This window comes from Numida meleagris, chromosome 4, assembly GCF_002078875.1.
Source record: "Numida meleagris isolate 19003 breed g44 Domestic line chromosome 4, NumMel1.0, whole genome shotgun sequence".
NCBI lineage: Eukaryota > Metazoa > Chordata > Aves > Galliformes > Numididae > Numida > Numida meleagris.
This window is the reverse complement of record NC_034412.1, coordinates 90,099,989-90,122,485: the sequence shown is the minus strand read 5'-3', so window position 1 is coordinate 90,122,485 and position 22,497 is coordinate 90,099,989. Positions and strand designations below refer to the sequence as shown.

The 22,497-nt window shown below is 43.9% G+C and overlaps 1 long non-coding RNA gene across 3 annotated transcripts in view; it reads left to right on the top strand.

Moving 5' to 3' along the window:
* The window catches only part of LOC110398653, an 11,956-nt gene extending 3,010 nt beyond the window's left edge, over positions 1-8,946 (top strand). For all 3 annotated transcript variants that reach the window (XR_002438526.1, XR_002438524.1, XR_002438525.1), the window contains one exon: positions 8,687-8,946. This is a non-coding gene — a long non-coding RNA (uncharacterized LOC110398653). The remainder of the gene's footprint in view (positions 1-8,686) is intronic.

The window sequence follows — 22,497 nt, the reverse complement described above, 5'->3', positions numbered from 1 at the left end:
GAAAGGGAAAGGGAAAGGGAAAGGGAAAGGGAAAGGGAAAGGGAAAGGGAAAGGGAAAGGGAAAGGGAAAAGGGAAAGGGAAAAGGGAAAGGGAAAAGGGAAAGGGAAAGGGATTTTACTGTTGTCAAATAACATGTGGATTTAGCTGTCTCATCTTCAAACACTCCGGTACGAAGCAGGGAAGTGGTAGAGTCACCATCCCTGGAGGTGTTCAGGAAACATGTAGATGTGACACAGCAGGATATGGTTAGTGGGCATGGTGGGGATGGGCTGGCAGCTGGACTAGATCCTAGAGGTCTTTTCCAACCTTAATGATTCTCTGATTCTATGCCTGATGTTAAACCTCCCATTATTCAGTATTTGCCTCAGAAAGACAAACACTGTCCTTTGAGGGAAGCTACAGACTGACACAGTTTATCCCAGTGTCCCATGCACAACCATCCCCACCACCTCCCGCATCAGGAAACCACCATATGCATCGTTTTAAGGCTTTGGGCATAATCCAGCAGTTGTTTTTTTCTGCAGTTCTGCTGCTTCTGCAACTCTTACTCTGGAGTACACCTAACACATCCAGTTGCCCCCGAGCCAGGGCTTTACCTGTGCTCATTCACCATAAAACCCTGTTGTTCTGTGGGAACATCTGCTCATTTGAGCTCCACCCAAACACCCCACACATTCTTCAGAAATTTCTCTTTCTACAGGTCTAGTTGCTTTTTGCCAACAGCAACATACACACTTGACATGCTAAGAAAATTCATTTAGTGGGGGGAGGAAAATGCGTTCCTCATAAATTATCCTCACTGCAGGATGAAGAGTCGCAAACTAACACTCCTGTATTTTAGGAAATCTGTTTGCAAAAGTAAAGGAGCTTGACTGAGTCAGTTAAGGTGAAATATTTGCCATTTCCTCTCCATAACACACTTCAAAAAGCACATATGGCAATTTACCCAGGTACTATACTGAACACTGGTTACTACTGGTTTAAGCAAGATGAAGAGCTATACAACACCCCAGGAAACATACCCATGTTTGAATCCATACTCAGTGAGTGACAGAGAAAGGGATTACTATCAGTGCTTCTACCATGGCTTCTGTGAAACGGGCTGTGAGTTTGGGGCTGGTTTCTGGCCAGCTCTTGTTCCTTATCTCCCTGGGGATGATCCATCTCTGATAACAACAGCTCAATTTGCATGGAAGAGCAAAAGCCCTGCTCTGGTGGACATGGAAGAAAGCACAGACGAATACAGGGTATGGGGGTTTTAGCAATTTTCTGTAATGATAGACCCCCATATTTGCAATTTCAACACAAAGGACCAAAACACTTAGTTCTTTTTACTTTTCAGTGTAAATCACTAGTTGGAGCTCTTTTTATTTGACTACTTATTTTTGAATTTGAAAGGTTCTAAACTCAGCTTTTCTTTGCAACTAAGAAGTTTAAATACAATTTAATACCATGACCCTAGCATCTGAAGTTTCCAAGACAGGAAGCAAAGATAAGAGTTGCTAACCGTGCTTTTCACTCACATTTAAGTGAGTTTAAATCTCAGCAATTTTCAGACCTGAACTGACAATTTTTGGACCTGAAAAGATGCATAAGTTTGAAAAAATGTAGCTAATGTTTGAGCTCTGACTGCATTTCTCCACCAATAACACCTTGCCACCACCGCTTTGATGGTGCTGGTGTTACGTGGAGTAGGACAACCTTTTAAATGTGTGCTGGTGACCGGCCACTGAAACACTCTGTGAGAGCCAGTATTTCAGTTGTTCCTGTGCTTCACACTTGATCTTCAGTCATGTGGATAGTCATGCTGAATTTGTTGCTAAAATTTCTTGTCCCAGATGACCCAGTGCTCTTTGAAGCTCCACTTTAAGTTTGCAGTATCCTTGTTTTCCCTGTCAGAATGCAAACAGCAATCTCTGTCTGAGAAGACACAGTCAGAAAGCTTTTCCTGAGCTTCTTATTTTTAGTCACACAATTTTAGTTAAATGTCATAAGGCTGACATCTCATGGCATTGAGCATTGCACAAATGCCTGGCACCTGATCCCTGCCCTCCAAATGACTGTTCTGACATGGACTGAGTTAGAAAACCAAGCTGTAGACAAGTCAGGCAAAGTCTGCATGTCCTTCAGCACAAAAAAAAGCCCAACTCTGACCTCCAGGTCCCTCCAGTACTGTCATTGCAAAACCAGTGCAAAAGAAATACCCCTTTACTTTGCAGAGTTACATGACTGATCCTAGCATTAAGCAAAAGAGGCCGTTCGCAGAATCTATCTTCAAACCAGCTGATTACTCAAGAGCTCCCTCTGGTTGGATGCTCAGTGCCAGGACGGTGGACAAAGTTTCTGTAAAACCTGTTCAAACTGCAGCACTATGCTTATTCCCTTTGCTCCTGCAGTTTCAATTAATCCAGCCTGATTTAATCTTTTGTAATTGTGCAGTGCGTTTTTATTTAAATTTGCCTCCAGTCTTGTATCAATTAGTACATCCATGCATAATGGATGGCAGTACCTCAGATCTCACAGGACTGCCTTCCTCACTTCTTCAGCTCCAAGAATGCTCCAGGTGGCTGCCAGAAGCTGAGCATTTCTCCCTTCAATTCCAGGCCATCTTGTAAAAAGCCTGTTTGCAATCATATAAGTACTGCACTGAAATAACTCCACATGTAGGCAAGCCCTATTAAATCATCCATGTAGCCATGCTTTTCCCCTGTGACCCTTAGAAGTGGTTCCCATAGAAAGCCATGCACAGATTTTGACTGACAGGAGAAAGTTAAGATGGAATAAATGTTATCAAGTTGTTTGAACTGGGTTCTAGCTCTGTCTCTGCCATATTTAATAATGTCCACAAATTGCTTAATTCCTCTGTAAGAGTAAATGGATAGTTATACGTGGTGCTCCTTGGTTTGCCTGTTATCAGTAGTTATACTGGGATCTCTGGTCTGAACTGGGTTGACCAACTGATAACTATTAGAATCACAGAAGGCTAGAAAAGACCGGATCATCTAGTCCAACCTCAACCTATCCCCACCATGCCCACTAACCACATCCCTCAGTGCCACATTTACACGGTTCTTGAACACCTCCAGGGACAGTGACTCCACCCTGGGCAGCCTGTTCCAATGCATTATTACTCTTTCTGAGAATATATTTTTCCTAATATCCAACCTGAACCTCCTCTGGCACAACTTAAAGCCATTACCTCTTGTTCTATTATTCAAGTAGTCTGCAGATGCACCTAGGGGCCATCATACACCTTTGTCTTGCCTTTGGTTAGGGCAAAAGTTTGTCAAATCAATCTTCAAAGCCCACTTTCCTGACTCAAAGTAGAATATTTACCAAGTCCCTCAGACGTGAATGCACTGCACAAAGTCATGACATCAAAAGTAAAGAATGAGAAGTCAAGCGCACAACGCTTAGACGGGTGGCCTTCACCACCTTCTTTCTATCTGCACTAACATTGGAAGAGAAACTGAGGGAACAGCAAGCTTTCTCTAAGTTCCCCCTCTGTTCCCATTAATATCATTGTTGAGATAAATGAGTTAATACTCTCCTCTCTAACAAAAATCTTCATAAAAGTGGATGATAATTACAACTAAAAACTAACATGCAGACACCAACTACAGATGAATCAGTTCTGTGCTCTTCACTTGTCTGGAGCTACAGATTATGTCTACAGTGGAAAAGTTCATCTTAGAATATATATTCGTTAGCATGATTAGATCACCACCACCACAGTATTCAATATTATTTTGCCTTTGGCATCAGCAAGGACACCTGGGCAAAACAGTATTTAACATTATGCTAGTTAAGGCATGTCAGATAATATACTTTCCAACATGAGGCACTCTCCCACAACAGAGAAGCCATAGAAAACCAGTTTCAGTGGTCACTGAATAGAAGAAAGCCTGTGTGAGGTTATATGAGATGGGTCAAAACCCACTGCAGCAAGAGTCCCTCATAGCAGGGGCAATGGCAGCTTATGGGTACAAGCCCAAGAGCCCCACACCACCAGTATCAATAGTTCCACACAATGCCAGGAAAGCTTGAAATACAGAATTGGGCAGTGCTGAGAGCTCTCACCTGTCTTATGTTTGATTTCCAGATGAAGTAACAACTCACACCCACTACAAAAGAACACTAGATCAGTCTGTGCCTGTGCCCTGGTCACAGCCACACTCACAAACATGACCTATCTGGACCTACCTGCTTCTCTGTTGGCTTCCCCAGATCTGGGGATGCTGTCTGCACTCCACCTTCCATCAAAATGTGCTCCTTTCACTCTTGTCACACTTTCTCAGGACTGACGTGAAGGTTTTGGTTGCACGTTCTGTTTCATGTTATTCACCTTAAAAGCTTTCTCACTTTCAAATGTTCTCTCTCTGGATACAGCAAACCTTGCTGTGCCTGCAAGATGTTTCCTCAAGCTGCTGCTTACGCCCTACACACACACGTGATGTCTGCTCGGTCAAAGACACACACATAAACATGTTAACCCATTCAGGAGATGTAGAGAGAGATAAAAGCTCACAAAGGCACATTATGACAGCAAAAAAAAAAATCCATATTCTTCAGCCATGGCAGAGATCAGCAACAGCACAGCATCATTAGTGCAGCACTGGAGACCCAATCAGCGAACATCACAACTATTTGGGCATCACTCAGTGAGCTACTGGCTACACAAAGCCAACTCTGGCAATGTATAGTCCACTGTTAGAGGCCTCTGATGGTTGCTGCCATCATCTGAACTATGTCTATGTAAGCTCACTATCATGCATCAAGGCACCAGCAATGCTGGCACAGTCCCCAGTTGTAATCCAGTCCAGGAGCTGGAAATGGGAACTGTCCTGCTCTGATTCTGTCCTGTCAGAGGATTCTCCAGTGCATGGGAACTTTTTCTCTTGGCAGCTTAGCCAGTTTTTCTGGTTTGCTTTGCATTGCCATAGTGGAACATAGTGGCTGGCATGGCTGCTCTGACCTACTGACTCCTACCAAGCTGCCGAGGAGAACTCTACCATGGGAGCAGACATGAAATCCAAATCTACGGAAAGATTTTCCCTGGCAAAGAGCCTCAGCCTACAGCCTAAGAAGTCCATATATTAGAAGTTACCTTTCTCTCACAGTCAGGATTGATTTTTAACCAGGATTTCAAACTTTGCCTTATCTACCAGCCCAGGTGCCTACATGGGTCCCTTCACCAGAAAACCTGCATTCTTCTTTCTCTTGCCCTCACTGAAAAGATGGCAAATTAAAGCAGAGGCTAAACAAAATAAAAGAGCAAGGACTCTAAAAGAATCTGCAGCTGTAGGAGCAAAGATGGGAGCTTAGCTGAGCATCACGTCAGGACTCCCACACAAAATCTGTCAACGTTCCACAGCAGTGACTGAGCACACTGCCTAAATACATACAAGATATGCTGCTGCTTTCTTACACAGACTCCTCCTTTATGCTCTCTCCATATACCATAATTCCATCTGTAGATCCAACAGAAAGTCCTCATAAGTCTTTGCAAACTCTTTCTGCCTGTAAAAAATGTGTGACTTCTGCATTCTTTGCTAATAGAAGACAAGACTCAGCTGTGTGGATAGAGCCCCTGCAAGCAATTATCTCCTTTTGCTCTCTGCAGTTAACTCTTTTTATACTGGCAAGTCCTTTCCCCCATAACAGGTACTAAACCTTTCTTAAAGGTCCACAGAGTTATCCATAAGCATGTGTTCTCAAGTTGCAATGCCAGAAGACAAAGCTGATTTAACCACTCACAATCTTTGAAACCCTATCCTAGCTCCCCTCTCCTGACCACACACTTTTGCTATATTCCCTCTTAAGGGACTCCTCCATGAGTCAATTCATAGAATCACTGAATCACAAAATATCCCAGGTTGGAAGGGACCAACAAGGATCATCAAGTCCAACTCCTGGCTCCACAAAGGACCACCCAAAATCCAAACCATATGTCTGAGAATGCTGTTCAAATGCTTATTAAACTCCAACAGCTTGGGGTTGTGCCCACTGCCCTGGGCAGCCTGTTCCACGCCCACCGCCCTCTGGTGCAGACCCTTTCCCTAACCCCCACCTGCCCCTCCCCTGACACAGCTCCATGCCGTTCCCTCGGGCCCTGTCGCTGTCACAGAGAGCAGAGCTCAGCACTGCCCGTCCACTCCCTTTGAGGAGCCATAGCTGCCATGAGGCCTCCCCTCAGCTCCTCTGCTCTGGTGCTGAACAAATCGAGGGCCCTAAGCCACTACTCATGAATCTTGTCCTCCAGACTCTTCATCATCTTGCCCTAATGCAATGCATTCAACCAGCAGAAAGCTATTCTACCTCTAAAGAAGGGGCAGTGCATTGCCAGGGGTTGCCAACCCCAGAGGGAGCATGGAGGGCCATGGAACCACACTGCCTGGGGGAGAGGAAAGAGAAGAATGAACTAGGGGATTGTCCTAGGTGAACTCTTCAATTGTCTTGAAAGGGTTTTTTGCACTGCCCAAGTAGGGAATCCTGGGTTTTCCTAATAGGGACACTTGGGTTTTCCCAAGGGGATTCTTTTCACTCTCCATGCAAATGGACAGCACAGGTTTACCACCCCATGCTGCTAGCCCCTTGCCAGGGGTAAGGTTTCGCCTCTCAAGCTGAGGACAGAAAGGGAGAAAAGAAGTCCCACAGTCCAGGGGTTTGCAGCCTGAATCTGATATGCAAAATATACACAGTAGAGTCATGAGCTACATCAAGACAGAACCCTCACACCATCAGGAAGAGCAGTACTACAAGAGAAAAGCCTTTCCAGTCACAAGTTTCAAAATTATTTCTCTTTGCATTGCAATGAATTTGCCACTGGCAGGGTTTGAAACTCAGGAGTTAATGTACTGCAGGTTTATGGTAAATGAATGCTTCTGGAGCCATAATTCATGTTAATTGACAGAAGCTGTCTGCAACACTGTGAAATATGCACATCATAGCTGCAAAACAGGAATCCCTGTGTGCATTGAAAAACAAACAGTGCCTTTTGCTTCTAGGCGCTATGATTACTTCTCTTTTTCACATCAAATAAAAACTGCTAGTTACATTCGCATCTGAAATGAGGTGTGAAAAGTCAAAGATGCATCTGTAATGAACCAGCCAATGCAAGAACTAGAAGAGGAATGTACCTGAGAAACAGTGCACCATTCCCATCCTCTCCACACTTTGATCATAAAACACACTGAGAAACTGGTGAGCTCAGGGCAATGAAAATTATCAGGCAATTACCATTTGTGTGACCCATTTTCATCACTTCATTAAAAAAGGGGGCCAACAGGGGCAAACTGGCTTAGCTCCATTGGCTAGAGCACAATCAGCCCCCTAAGAACTATCTGCTTGGAAAATACATATATTTTCTGAGTAGAACAACCTTTAATGGCTGGACTGAATTTGCAGTCTTATAGATATTTTTAAAAGAGGTTCAGTTCCTCAGTGAGAAAATTAGTTTGAAAGCAGTAAGGAGACGTACCCAAGGACCTTTGCAGGGAGAGCTGAACAACAGATAAACTCACAAGACATAGAGGTATGTGAAATGAGATCTGAAATGTTCTATACCAAAGATTCTTCAAGACACCCTGAAAATTTCCATTTTGTTAAAGCGTGTCATCACATTGAAGCACAGTTATCCTGTGAAGACATTTGGGCTTGAAAGTGGAAGTCTGAGGAATCTCTGGCCAAGAGAGACATCTTATTACGGTGTGGAATTTCTTTTAAATGAGCTTTTTGTCCCCAGCCTGACAACATTAACAAATTATATTTTAAGAAAATATTCTAAAAGAAATCTTTCTAGTTCCTATGAGAAATGAAAACTATTTTGGAGGCTATGAAAGCTGTCACAATCAGAATTATCTATTTACATCAATAGCTGTACAGCTGACCTAAGAATATCTGGTTTAGAACAACAAACCCAGCTAATGGCAGTTAGCTCTCACAGTAGCTGTAAATGGTTTTTCCCCATTCCTTTCCCTATTATGTTAGTGAACTTTAGTAACTTTAAGGAAATACATTGAGAAGCAAAGTCCACTACCTAGATTACACACAATAAAGTTTCCCATGCCATCACTGAGGTTATTCAAATTTCTTATGAAATCCTACATTGTGCTGAACAAATCAATATAAGAACAGGTATAAGAATCCAGGGGTGGCTTTAATGACTGCACACTCCCAGGTTTCTTGTCTCTCAAGCTATATCCAAAGTTCTTTTCCATCACTTCCACTGACATCAGGGAAAGCCCCTCATGCCGTCACCTCCTACACAGACCACCATACCCTTGCTCCCGCTGAAGCAAGATGTTACATTCCTGGCTGACAAAGCAAAGCTTGTGCAGGCGTAAATTGGGGCATGGAGTGGAAGGGGAGAATGATAGAATCATAGAATTGTTTGAGTTGGAAAGGACCCTTAAAGATCATCTAGTCCAACTCCGCTGCAATGAACAGGGACACCTACAGCTCCATCAGGTACTTAGAGCCCTGTCCAGCCTGACCTTGGATGTCTTCAAGGACGGGGCATCCACCACCTCTCTGGGCAACCTGTACCAGTGCCTCACCACCCTTAGCATAAAAAACATCTTGCTTACATCCAGTATAAATTTCCCCTCTTTTTGTTTGGAGCTATTTCCCTTTGTCCTATACCAGAAGTCCCCGCTAACAAGTATATCTTTTTCTTTCTTATAGCCCTCTTTCAGATACTGGAAGGCCACTCTCAGTTCTCCCTGAAGCCTTCTCTTTTCCAGCCTGAACAACCCCTGTCCTTGTTGGGGAAGTTTTCCATCCCTTGGACCATTTTTGTGGCCTTCCTCTGGATGCACTCAAAGATGTCATAGGGGAGGAGATGAGAGCCAGCATTACTGAACAAGGGAGACTGCAGAAGGTTCAAGAGACACAGGCTATACTACGTTTTGCTCTGAAATAAAATTTTACTTAGTCCTGCCTATTTTTTTCTTGCTTTAATGTATTCATTTTATGCTTTGATGTGCCCTGGTGTCCAGCTTTGTATCTCACACTCCTTTTGCACTGGGAGGAATAGTTGGTGTCTCGTTCATTCACTAACTAATGGTAGGACTCTATCAATCTTCTGCACATTGAGCTGTTCCTTAGTCCCAGGAGGGGTCCTGGTGTACTCGACAAGAGCACTCAAGGATCAAGGCACTGCAAGGCACGACACAACAGGCAGGTTTTGGCCAAAGACATAATTACTGAGCCTTATGAGGCTCTTAGCCCAGCCCCGCAGTCACCACTCCCACAGCTCTTGCTTAACTTACACATCAGCTCCACATGTGGATGAGGTTGGAGGATTTTAGGGATGAGTCCTCAGGTAATCCTGACCCGACCTGACTCACGAGGGGGAGGAAGGAACTCGGTCCAGCTGGCTGCAGAGGTGGTTTGCCTTGCCAGAGGTACCTGATGCCAGTTCCTTTGAAAATACAGAATTAATCATCTTTCTGATTAAGTTTAGATACTTCTAGATGGGCAAGAAAAAATAAGTCAAGGCTGAAGACACTGTCAAAAAGGAATGGAAGAGGAATAGTAGGTGCTGAAGCAAAGAGCTCACATTTGAGAGCTCCACTGAAAAGAGGTGCTACACTGCAGGATTTTGGTGTTTGTAGCTAACAGCCCATGAACCTTCACTCTCCCACCCAAACTCTGATGCTGAGTGAGTGCAAACAAGGCTTTACATTTGTTCTGAACCTGATCCTGCACCATTCAGATCAGCCAGGCTTTGTCATTAGCCCCACATTCACAAACAGGGAGAGAACGTAGACTCCTACACATCCTGCCTGTCCTGACTCCAATAAAAAGAGCATTTCTGAATCACGTCAGCTGAAATATTTGAACAACCACATTTTCAAATCCCAGTGTGCACAAAAGGAGCTGACTTCTAGCAGCTGTTAGCTGGGAAAGATGAAGCTGCTCGGTTGAGAATCTGTCATTTTTCATTTGGAAGTGTGTCAGTACAAGCGTGTTAGCACCTTCACGCCAAGTCTGGACAAGCCTTGAAGGAGGAGAATGATTGAACAGTGAGGCAAGGGAGTGGGAACTCATGCTGGGGTCAGCACAGTGCTGCAAGGTTTTGGAGAAGGGAGAAAAAGCAACCCTTAATAGGAGCGTTTTAAAGCCAAGATGTTTAGGAAAACCAGTTGCATCTGCCAGCCTTTTACACCTGCTCCAAACAATGTCTGAGGATAGTGTTCATGGCAGCTGTGGCCACATGGAGTTTTTTCTGCACTAGGATTCCTAATGTTGGTGCTGTTGTGGGAGATAAACCAGGTTCGGTGACAGTAGGACCAGTACAGGAGCCAAAACCAGAAAGATGGATCCAGAGAGGAAAGGGGTGAGAACTCAAGAGCTCAAGCCCTTTTTGTGCTAGCCTCTGCTGCTGTGCATGCTTAAGCAGCCAGGCCACTGGTATTCTGGATCCTGCACACTCAGAGAAAAACGCAGCCTAGTCATCTTCATCATCAGTATCTATAACAGAGCTTCAAGTGCAGAGTTTGCCTGCTTACATTTCTCCATTCAAAGCGGCTGCACAGTCCCATTCACTTGGCAGTTACTCAAGCAGCTGCTGATACAGTCCCGAAGAGACATAATAAAAAGGCTGGGGGAATGTACAGGTTCAAGTTAATGTGGAATGAAGGACCAGTTAATCTGATCCTTGAGGATCATGAAAATATTTAATTTCATGATAGCGTTGTGTCATCTGTGGTTCCCATTCCAAGACAAGAGCAGCTCTCATCCTTTGGATCCAAACTCCCTCTGTGTAGGTCTGCCCAGATGTCCAGTTTTTAAGCGAGTTCCCAACCTACTTCTTGCAACCAAATTTTTTATTTCGGGCCATGTCTATGTTTGATGCAAAGAAATGGGCATAAACACAAGCTGCAGAGACATCTAGCAGCAGCAAAGACAATGTGAATGCTAATACTCAGATTTCCATGCTGTTTCTCAGGCACACCATGATCCCATCCTAACAAATCCAGTGTGACACTTCAAGTGGAGTTTCCTCTTGAATGGCTTTAGAGGATTAACAAACATGTTCACAAAGTTTGAAATGGAGTTATAAAAAATAAACAGTCATCAATGCCAATACCTCAGCATCCAGATTTCTAGGGCTATAGCCCAATCTGCAAGTTGGAGGAACAAACACTTAACCCATGTATGGGGAGAACAGAACCATGAGAACATTAATCCTGCAAGTTCCCTGACTATTAACATCAGCACTAATTACCATCACCAGGTCCGTCCATTAGCTCACAGCTTGCTGAGTGAAAGCACTGCCTGCTGCCGAGCCCAGTCGGGTCTCCCAGCCCTCCTCTCTACACCCTGTGCCCCAGGTATCTGGATTCCATGCTGACCCCCACTGAGACAGCTGTAATTGTGTTGCCACAATACTGGATTAACAACACAGAGGTTCTGAAGGTACATCACATTTTTTTATTTCCTATTTGATGAAAAAGTGGTTGCTGAAATCAAATACATTTTCATCACTTAATTTAAGTGGGTGATCAAAGCTCTCTTACCATGCATGAACTGAGCTGCCTCTTCCTTGGATAAAACAAGATAAGACAATTTCCTGCCCAAATCCACTTGGGGTACACAAAGATCTTTCAGTATCTAAAAGTGGTCTTTAAGAAAGAACGTGACAGACTGTTTAGCAGGGTCTGTTGGGATAGGACAAGGGGAAATGGTTTCAGACTAGAACAGGAGAGATTTAGATTGCATATAAGGAAAAAAGAGTTGGACTAGACGAATTTTAAGAGTCCCTTTCAACATAAGCAATTCTGTGATTCTGTGATTCTTGACTTCCACCACCACATTTTTTCAGGGGCAATAGAACAAGTTGTACTGGTATAAAGCACAGCAGCCACTGGCACCTTCACCCAAAACACATTCCAAGGGAGAGGTGGGAGCTCTCAGCACCATGGAACCAGGCCAAGAAACAGCAAATTTGGATCCAGCTTTTCCCTGAGGATGAGGGGACTCAAACTCGCAGCTCTCACAGGGCTGCCCCAACCACCACCCAGAGGAAAAGCCTGAGAGAAACCTCCAGCACAGGCACTGGGGCCTCTCTGCAGCCAAGAAGACCTAAGTGACAGTCAGGAATGAGAGCAGGCAAGAAGCAATCTGTCTTTAGCCTTCCGGCTGCAGCATCCAGTTCTGAAGAAATGGAAGATCAAAATCATTTACAAATCAGCCCTGTAGGAAATATAAGACAGCCTCAATTTTTTCCCTCTGGTGATTTCACTTGAATGACTCAGATGCTTTGACTCCAAAATCCACTGAAATGTTATGTAAAGGTGAGGAGTGGAGAAGTAGTTTTCTAAGAGCAGGCAGTGACTATATGGGGAATTTAACCCTTTCCAGCAGTTCTGATACATTGAATATATTCTCAGTAAGAGACATAACCTGTTTCCAAGGGGTTTACAGCCCGGGTGTGTGTCCAAAGCAAAGCTGTGAAAGGTCTCAAGCACAAACCTTATGAGCAGCAGCTGAGGAAATTGGGATGGTTCAGTCTGGAGAAAAAGAGGCTCAGGGGAGACCTTATAGCTCTCTACAACCACCAGAAAGGAGGTTGTATCGAATTGGGGTCAGCCTCCTCTCCCAGGTAAAAGCGATATGGCTAGAGGGAATGGCCTCAAGTTGCACCAGGGGAGGTTAAGTTTGGATATTAGGAGAAATTTCTTCTCAGAAAGAGTGGTGAGGCATTGGAACAGGCTGCCCAGGGAGGTATGGTCTGAAGGTTGAGCTAGATGATCTTACTGGTCTTTCCAAACTTAATTATACTATGATTCTATGATTATACATGAAGAGAGAACTTCACACCAGGATGTAGAGTCGGTTGATGGTGGGATGATATTTTGGGATGGTGGAATTCAGTCAAACAGCAAATCCTCTCCAGGATGCCACATTGTTCTTCCAGAAGCCCAGAGACCCAAGCAGATGAAGTGAGCTTCATCCCCTGAGGCAAACAGCTCTGAGCCATTTAGGGACAGATTGAGACATATGGAGGAGGTAAGACCAAGTCAGTGCATGAGCTCTCCAGTCTCATTTTAATGGAACCAAAGGAAGCATATTGAGGATGTAGTCACCAACTAAGCTGGGGATTTGAATGAAAAAAAATGATGGAGCATGAGTTATTTAAAGGAAACACCATATCTATCTTTTACATTTGTACAGTATAAGGGATCACAATTTCTGACTGCCAAACATAAGCATTTGTGAAATAAAATGAGAGTAACTAGTATAACCCTTTTAAGGAAATTGAATTAAGTACAGTGCATGTAGGCTGAGTATCAAAAGGTTTTATGGACACAGGATGAAAGAAAACAAAATACATCCTAGATGCAATCCTACATTAATAGGAGGGAGTGGAAAATTATTTTTTCTTCTCTAGTTTCAGTGCCTGCTCAGCCTTTTACCCACGGGGATTATCTCTCTCTTAACATGTTAATATTAAGGCTGCATACTTCTCTGAAAGATACAGTTCAGTGAAACACAACGTACTGAGCTGAATACAACAGTAAATGGGTGAAATTCTGTGACCTCTGTATTTCATAGAGGATGAGACTAGATCATCTAATGAGCCCTTCTGGTCCTACTGTCTGTAACTCCATCAATGAATGATTTTTTGAGTGTGGGTTGGTTGATTTTTTTGGATCCTGTGCAGATTGTTCTTGCATCTTCACAAGGATGTAAGAGGCTTGGGGACAACAAACTGAAGTAAAGATCTGTAGAACAACAACTAAATAAATATGCAGTGTTTTTGCTGATGAGGGTATCTTGGATCAGCAGTTTTTTTATAGTCTCGGAGAGAAAAGTTCAAAAGACAGATCAATGCATCAGCTTTTAGTTGGTTTTAGATGGCGTGCTAAGGGATTAGAAATGCGAAGGAATTCCCTTCAGTCTCAAAGAGTTTCCAGAACATGTAACAGTTTTAGGTCAAATTGTAATAATTAACTCGAGATAGCATGTTGACTGGAGAGGGACTTTGCCAAAAATAATTTTGCACATCACTAAATACTGATGTTTGAATTCAGAAGGGAAATTTGCTTTAGCTCATCCACAAGTTTATACAGGTTTATACAGCCATTGAGAGGGAGGTTAGCCCTTAGAAAAAAAAAGAGCTGAAAGTTGTAACGCTTTCCAAGTAAGATGGGGAGTGGTCCCAGGAGCAGGATGTATACTGTAGAAAAAGAATGTTTGAACATATATGGACTCATGCTGCCATGCGGATAGACGTGGTTTCTTAAAACTCTGATAATTAATCAGCAACAGGATTGTTAATCAGCACTTCTGTGTTCTTCAGAGATCCTTGGGAAAGAGTAAATGTAAATGCCAGGCTTATTTTCTAGTTGGTAACAGATATTTGATAATGAATAAGTGGACAATTGGGAGGAAAAAAAAAATCTCGTCTCCAGGTTGAAATTTTGCATTCTCATTAAAGAGCTGCAAGCTCTTTAATTACAGCTCGATGGGACAGCCTTGCTGCAGGAGGCACTGGGTGATACTACACAGCCTGCATCAGATAAAGTGCAAAGCAATATTAATTGGAAAAACAGTAGGCCCAAAGGCCGCAAGCAGCTGGCTTTTAATCAGAAAATATCCACCCTTTGTTGCCCTATAGTCAAGTAAATAATCAGAGGTGGGCACAAAGATCTTCACCGGCCAGATAACTGGCCAGAAGTTATATTCAATTTTATTTCAACCCATATTCCTCAAACTTCAAATCATTATTGCTCTATGCCACCCTGCAGGTTGCTTCAGTCCTTCTGAGGAGATGAGGCAGCTGGAAAAGTCATTTCAATTAAAAAAATAAAAAGGCAAAAACAACAAAAAGCTGGCATCTAGGCTTGCATTTGAAGAATTAGTCTAACAATCACCAGGTCAATTCACATTAAGCTGTACAAAGAGCAGACAGCAACAAGAAGATGAGCTGAGTGGCTCGGTGTCCACTGCCTGCCCCTAATTCTCTGTTGACTTTTGTCAGCGCCTCATCAGAGGGTGCTGCAGCGTTTGACCCCCGCTCCCAGGCACGGAGATGGAGATGGGGACACATGCAGCAACTTTAAATAGGAGACTTCTTCCCCGCATGCCCCAGCCCTGCTATGGGTGACTGCTCTCCCAAGTCAGCCTATCAGGAATTTATTGCCTCTTCTCCATTACCCAGCAAAGAAACTGTCACACAGATGTTGGCATTGTAACTCATTCAGTGTCACCGTGGGGTTCTCCGCCATTGTGTCCCCACACAATAGGACAGCATTCAGGGAAGGGCATGGAAGGGATACAGAGGTAGCCTCGGGCTGGGCCATGCTGATGCGCTCTTTGTTGGGCTCCTGCTCTGAGGGTCTCGCCTGCCCTTGCACTCCCGTGAGCTGAAGGCAAGGCCTGAAGAGAAGCCGGCAGGAAGGAAGGATTTTCTGCCTTTTGTGGGCTCTTTCTGTGTTATTTTTGTTCTCCCGGACGGCTTTTGTTGCCCAAGGTAATGATCCTTGGCCCTCATTCATATCTCTGCTTTTGTCTGAGGGCCTTTGTAGACAATGCAACATGGATAGAAGCCGCCAGGCACAGCACCAGGGCCAGCCCCTGGTATTGATATAGCTACAAATACCTAGTTACAAGTTACGGAATCGTAGAATAGCCTATGTTGGAAGGGACCCACAAGGGTCATTGAGTCCAGCTCCTGGTTCTACATAGCACCATCCAAAATCCAAACCCCATGTCTGAGAGCATTGTCCAAATGCTCCTTTAGCTCCAGCAGCTCAGGGCCGTGCCCACTATCCTCTGGTGCAGAACCTTTCCCTAACACCCACCTGACTCTCCCCTTACACATCTCCATGCCTTTCCCTTGGGCCCTGTCACTGTCACCAGAGAGCAGAGATCAGCACCGCCCTTTGTGAAGAAGCTGTGGGCCACCATGAGGGCTCCCTTTAGTATGAAATCATCATTGTCATACTATCAGCAACAGGTTACACAAAAGGTTTCACAAAGATATGGGAAATGCAACCTGACTCTGTAGAGCATCCTCAAGAACACACACCACCAGCCACAGACGTGATGGTATCCCAAGGCCTGGTCAGGACAAGCATCTTCACAGGCTGTCCCACAGCCATATACTGTGGTCCACTGGGCTTATTTAAGTGTGCACACACTCCTATCTGTAGAGAAGGACAAGAAAAAGGGCTTCCAGGAGTGATGTAAACCAAAGCAAAACTTTCCCCTTGACTCTCTGCCAAACCTCCCAGGATGATCCTCACTGCACTCAAGACAGAAGGGTAAAACACAGATGGGGACAATCCATGCAGACACTGCTCCACATTGAAGTCTTCCCTGGTGCCCAGTGTGAGCTTTTCTCCAGCTCCCTGTGCTGAGCTCCCCCAGGCTTCAGACCTGCAAACTGTTACGCAAGTTCTCACATGCATAATGTTAAGCATATTTGTTTTTGTTTTTTCGGGTTCAAGGCATCGGAGTGTAAGCTCCAGAGGGTAGGGAGGCTCTGCACTTCAGACATCTAAGGAACCACACCCAGCCATGAGGAGGAGGATTTTATATATATAAATTTTTTTAACTCCCATCCATCAGCTCAACAGCGACAATGGTGCCAAATGAAGTCTTTCCATTCGTGCAGATTTTGCGGTCTAAAATTCACCACGTGTTTAACCACGACTCCTTGGCTAGTCCCTGCAGCACCCAGGTTCCCAGGTGGTCCCAGTCCCAGCACCAGCCAAGCCTGCAACTGTTTAGTTTCTAAGCCCAGGGCAGTCAGGCCAGAGTGGATGTTGGCCAAATATAATACAGACACACAGGCCTATATTATATAAAATACACACGCACACTTACACATATTTTATATATATACATATACATATGTATATAAAAATATATAAACTCACATACAATGTATGCCTTTAAAATAGAACCCCCCACAATCAGAAAATAAAATATTTTACTGCAAAGTGAATGGATTTTTTTTAATGCTTAAAAAAATGTGTTAAAATATAACTAGAACATTAATGAATCCCTGCTTGAATGCTGATGAAATACAGTGGTTCTTACTGACTGCATAATTCTTTTTTACTGTTTATTTATATCATTACTAATACAAAAATCTCATTTGGAGTGAAATATTATACTTGGTACAGAAGGGGCCCACCACACTGTCCTCAGCAGCAAATCTATGGTAAAGTGGACCTGAAAGACCATGGCTTTACTGAGTGAAAGCTTGAAAATCAAAAATGAACAGAAGAATATAAAGTTGACCCTCATGGTGGTCTCCATAGGATCTGATGTACTGTTCATGATGCCTGTGTTTGAAGAGAGGACCACCTTCACTTAACACACCCTGATGTTCAATGGAAAGACCCTACTGGGAACTGGGCACCCTGCCAAGAAAGGGTTTCTTAATGGAGGTAGGCTTTGAGAGTTCAGACCTTCAAACAAAAGCCACGAATTGTGTGGGCAGGTTTTCTGAATCATTACACCCTCTTATTAGGGCATTCAGCTGGGAAGGGGAAAGACCTGGACTGTTCCAGTGGCAATTTAATTATGTTATACAAATGGGAACATCTTTAAAAGTTTTTGAGGCTGGGAGAGGCTTTGAGAGCTGGGTTTGGACGTTTCTTTGGAGAAAGCAAGTTCAAGTCCCATCAAGCAGAGGAAAAGCACTCACAGGAGTCTCCCATATATCAGATGAATACTTTAATTATTGGTCTGGCTGCAGGGAGGAGGGGGGAAGTACAGTATTATGGCTTTCTCCAGTTCTTCCCCTGAGAAAAGTGATTAAACTTTCTTGGGCACCTGACCAGGTCCAAGCTTTGGGCCTCTGGTCATAAGAGGTACCTCTAGTCCATGTGGAGGTAACATCCAAAGCCAATGGCAGACAGTTTTCTGAGGTGGTAAGGCTGGAATGAGGGCTCCATCAAGCTACTCCTGCGGTTAGTGGGCAGAGGTGTTCTTCTCCAGGAGGAAAATACAACCTCCAAAGATACAGATTTCACTCTAGAGAGATCTATCTCTCCCTGCTGAAGGAAGAGGGATCCCAGGTAGCTGGAGCTCCAAGAAAGGAAAATTCTCTGATTGGATGACTCCAGGCCCTAAACCTCAGTGCTTCCTCAGTCATTCCTCTTCTGAAATCTAGTAATCCTGTCCCATATGGTGCCCAGTGTGCTGCATGGATGCTCTTTTTCCCCGCATAAAGATGATTCATGCAATGACCCTTAACTTTGGCTCAATGAGAACATGAACATATATGAAGGTTTGAGCCAAGCTCTTGAAAAGCTAAAGGGAAAGAATACAAACTAATATGCTGACATAGCACTGTAATATGGAGTAATCAAGAAAAAGGGCAATGTTAACATAGCTTAAACAATGCATTACTTAATATAATAATGACATTGAAAATGCTCTGAAAATTTGTGGGACGAATCCGTTTTCCTCTGAATAGAGATCATGTCCATCCATCTGGACATGCTTGGGCACACTGCTCTGGGTGGCCCTACTTGAGCAGGGTGTTGGAGTAGGCTCTTTCCAATCTCAATCATTCTGTACATTCAGAAGCTCAAGTTACCCTGGACTAGCTCAGGGCAGCAGCTTGCTGAGACAAGACAGCAGGCCCCTTCCAAGTCCAATGAGTAAGTAGTTTCAACCAGACTTAACAAAGGAAGTTTTCAGCATGAAGGTATAATGATGACACAGTCCACAGAGAATAAAGAGGCCTGATGTTCACAGTCAGAAAAGGCTGGTCTGAGTCATTTTATTATGGTGGATATATCTGAACTCAACCAAAGATGATTTTGAGATTCCTTGAGTAATCCCATGCGGCAAACCCAGCTAACGGCTGTATTCTAGTTTCATGTAAGTTAAAGTTCATAATCACCATTGCAACTTGAGAAAAATACATTAAAACCATTTTGCTTTATACAAGTTATTTTACTACAACAACTGGAGATCCTCAGGGAAAGGGTCTTCTTAATCAAAATTACTGAGCACAGCTAGCATTGAATAAGTACCTCCAAAACCCCAACAGTAGATCTAGGGTCATAACTAAGGCTGTAGATACCACTGCTTCTCATCAGTTGCTCTTATCCAGAACCATCATGCAGCCCATATCAGCTCAGGGTACAATGAGAGCAAAGGAGTCCCAACCAAGAGCTGTGTGACAATCCTCTTGACACACTCCATCAGTGACCAGATCAAAGGCCCACCAAGTTGGTGGAAAGAATCTCCTTCTCTTCAGTGGTCTCTGGATCCAGAGGGAAAGTCATTTCCATCACAGAAATATGCCTGCCACCTAGTTCATTTATTGTTCCTTTGTTAAATTTACTATAAAAACTCACAAAATAAAGTTCCAGAAATCATCCAACATCAACAAGCTTCAGCTGGAGTGATTAACAAAAGCCTAGGAACTTGGAAAGCAAGCACATTAATGTCTTCTGGCCACTAAATCTTTCTTGCCAAGCAATAAAAGAGCCAAAAAAGCTAAGTAATTAGGAAGTTATCACAATAACTCCATGTCCCAGAGAGGGTTCACTAATTGTTTACAGAAGATAGGCTGCAATGAAGGGATGATTAGAAATATGTCAGCTGCAGGACTTTGATAGCAGCAAATTTGTCTTGGAAGCAGGGGGAGGAATAGGTTACAGACAAACATCAGTCAAATAAGCAGAGGTTGAATTACTGGCAGCTCAGCCTTGAATGTTTCTCAGTTCTGGAAATATCTACTGTATGAGTCTATATGAAAGATGGCATCAGGCAAGCCTGGTACTTTGCATAATGGGAAACAAATTAAAAAGAAGTGGACACAGCAAGGAGCCATGGTGTTGCCTTTCACACAGCTGGGACCATCCATCCAGCTGATGAAGCAGAGATACCCCCAAGAGCAACACTGCATGCAGCTGCTATTGGAGCAGCTGCTATGCCATGGTGACCCATAGCAGTTAGTGCCATTGCAGCCCTGAGAAATGAAGGCAAGCTCGGGCAGATCCCATTTCTGGTTTCCTGGACCCCTTGGTGCCGGTGGCTTTAGAGGGCATGAGGACAGCCAGAGAACAAGCTTGTGATCTGGGGAACTTGCTCAGTACTATCAGTGACTATATGGTAATGTGAATTTTCAAAATCACTTTCTTTTGTTTGGGATAATGAGATACATCCAGTTGTTTCTTGCATGGCTGTATCCCACTGGTAAGTGTGTATTAGTACTTACAGCTTTATGCCAGATCATACATACTGGAGCATAGGACAAGCGTACAGGAGCAGGTGAAGAATTCAAGTCCACTTGATCTACAGAAAAACCAAGGCCAACCACCATCAGTCACTTCAGCTTCTCTGGCTGTTTTCTCTCTTCACTTCAGCTGCTCCAGGCACCACTTGCAGAACCTCAAGACAGCCACCAGAAACACAACAAATCACACGAAACACAGCAAAACCACATTAATTTCCCATGATGAGAGGCTGATCATATTTTGAAATATAAAATACGAAATATATTCTTAATTGCCAACTCTACTTAAAGCCTGTTTAACTGTAACTGTATACCCTAGGACACAGGGCTGTTCACACAAGTTATGAACAGACTCTCAAAGGAGGGATGAAACAGGGATTGGCTGTAACAAATACTAACAGGGTGCACTAAGGAGACCTTGAGGCACAAGTCAGTGAAGCACTCTGCACATCTGCCTGGCCAACCGGACCTGTGTGCCCTGCAGGGACCTCCCAGTCCAAGACGTCCAGTTAAACTGGTCAGCAGAAGACAAGGCACCTTGCTCGTCTGATGCTCCTCCAGACACACAGTGCTCATAGCCAGTACCAGGAATTTCTGCCAATGACTTCAAAGAGGATAGGATTCAACTCATCATTTGAAGCCCAGCCCCGTTCCCTATCCTTAGGCTAGTGGGACCATGAGAAAAGCTCAGAAACCTCAGCTGCTTCAAAGCGCATCTGCTTACCTTGGGAATCAAGAAGCGCCCTAAAAACACACCACGCTGTGCACCTGCAAAGCTCTGGTGACCTGTTCTCGCTACCTGAGATGAAATGGATTCCTGTTCCCTACTTCCCAACTGCACTGCTATGAAGCACATAAGTCCCTGCTACTTCACAGCACATCCCAGCTCTTCCCACTGTGTACTGCTACAAAATCTGTGCCAGTTCAAAGGCTTTTCCTGAGTCAAACATCCAGAATTAAATGAGCATCTAGGATGCATAGCTTGATATTTTGACTTTTCTGAAAGCAGTGCTGGAAAAATAGCATAGAAATATTTTTTGTAACATTATGGCAATCTCCTCCTTAATTAATACTTTACTACACTAATTCAGCCTGCTTTGCTGCTTCCCAGTCATCAGTATGAAATCATTCACCCCCAAAGGTACTCATACTCTGGATGTTTTCCCACAGCATGGCATTCCTCTCTCCATCCTGTCCCAGCAAAACTGAGCACACACTCCCTCCATCCCAAAGGATGAGCTTTGGGAACAGCCCTGTGCTCTTGCATTCCCCAAAACAGTTCCAGGACACCAGCTCAAACAGTACATTATAATTCAGGTCAAACCTCTGCCAAGGCATTTGCTAACATTGAAACTGTAGGCATGGTCACAGGCCACTGCTCAAGACCGTGGCTTGGTCAGGTGTGATGGCCATGAAGCGCAGGGATCTGCTTGCACTGACCTCATGCTGCCCTGGCAGTGCATGGCCTGTTACACACAGAATCTGGAAAGAAAAAGCATCTATACATATATAATCTTTTTCAGATGAAAGAGGCCCAAAGAGAACTTCAAAGGAAGGCTTAAGACACTGAATGTCTCCTTGAAAGGGCTGGTTCAGGATGACACTGCATGATGAGGCACATAACCTTGGGAAAGCTGCTTTTTGTTTCTGGGCCTCTGTTCCTCATCCACCCAATGTGAAAAACAGCATGTCTCTTTTTCACAGGGATGTTTTTAGAGTTGGTACATCAAAGACCACAAAGTGCCCAGGCTCTGTGTGGATGGGAACTACATGGGCACCCAACATGAGATGAAAACACAAAAAAAGGTGTTTTCAAACAGAAGTGATCTAAGTCAATTTTGTAATCTCTGACTTCAAAGATATAAGCTCTATTATTTTGTCTGCGCAGGAAGTGTAAAAACATTCTTCTTGTTCCAATACAGATTTGTGCAGAGAGCAGGCAAAATTTTGGCCTATTGAATTAATTAACATCATTTTTAATTGAGGTACCAGATTTTACTCAGCCTGGCTTAGGGCATGTCTACACAGATGGGCAGACACATGCAGGCTCCTGTGTCTGCCTTCCAAGTTGTCTTGACTGGAGCTGGTTTCAGCATCACACTATGCTCACACAAACTCTCTCTCTACTTGAAGAGATCTAATGCCCACTACTAAAAAACAGTGGATAATATTTAAGTCCAGCACTTCATGAATGTAGCTTCATGGCTTCTAGATAAAGCTGGCTTGTGCTCAGTTGGCTTGGGCAGCAAGAGAGGAGCTCGCTTCTATTTGCATC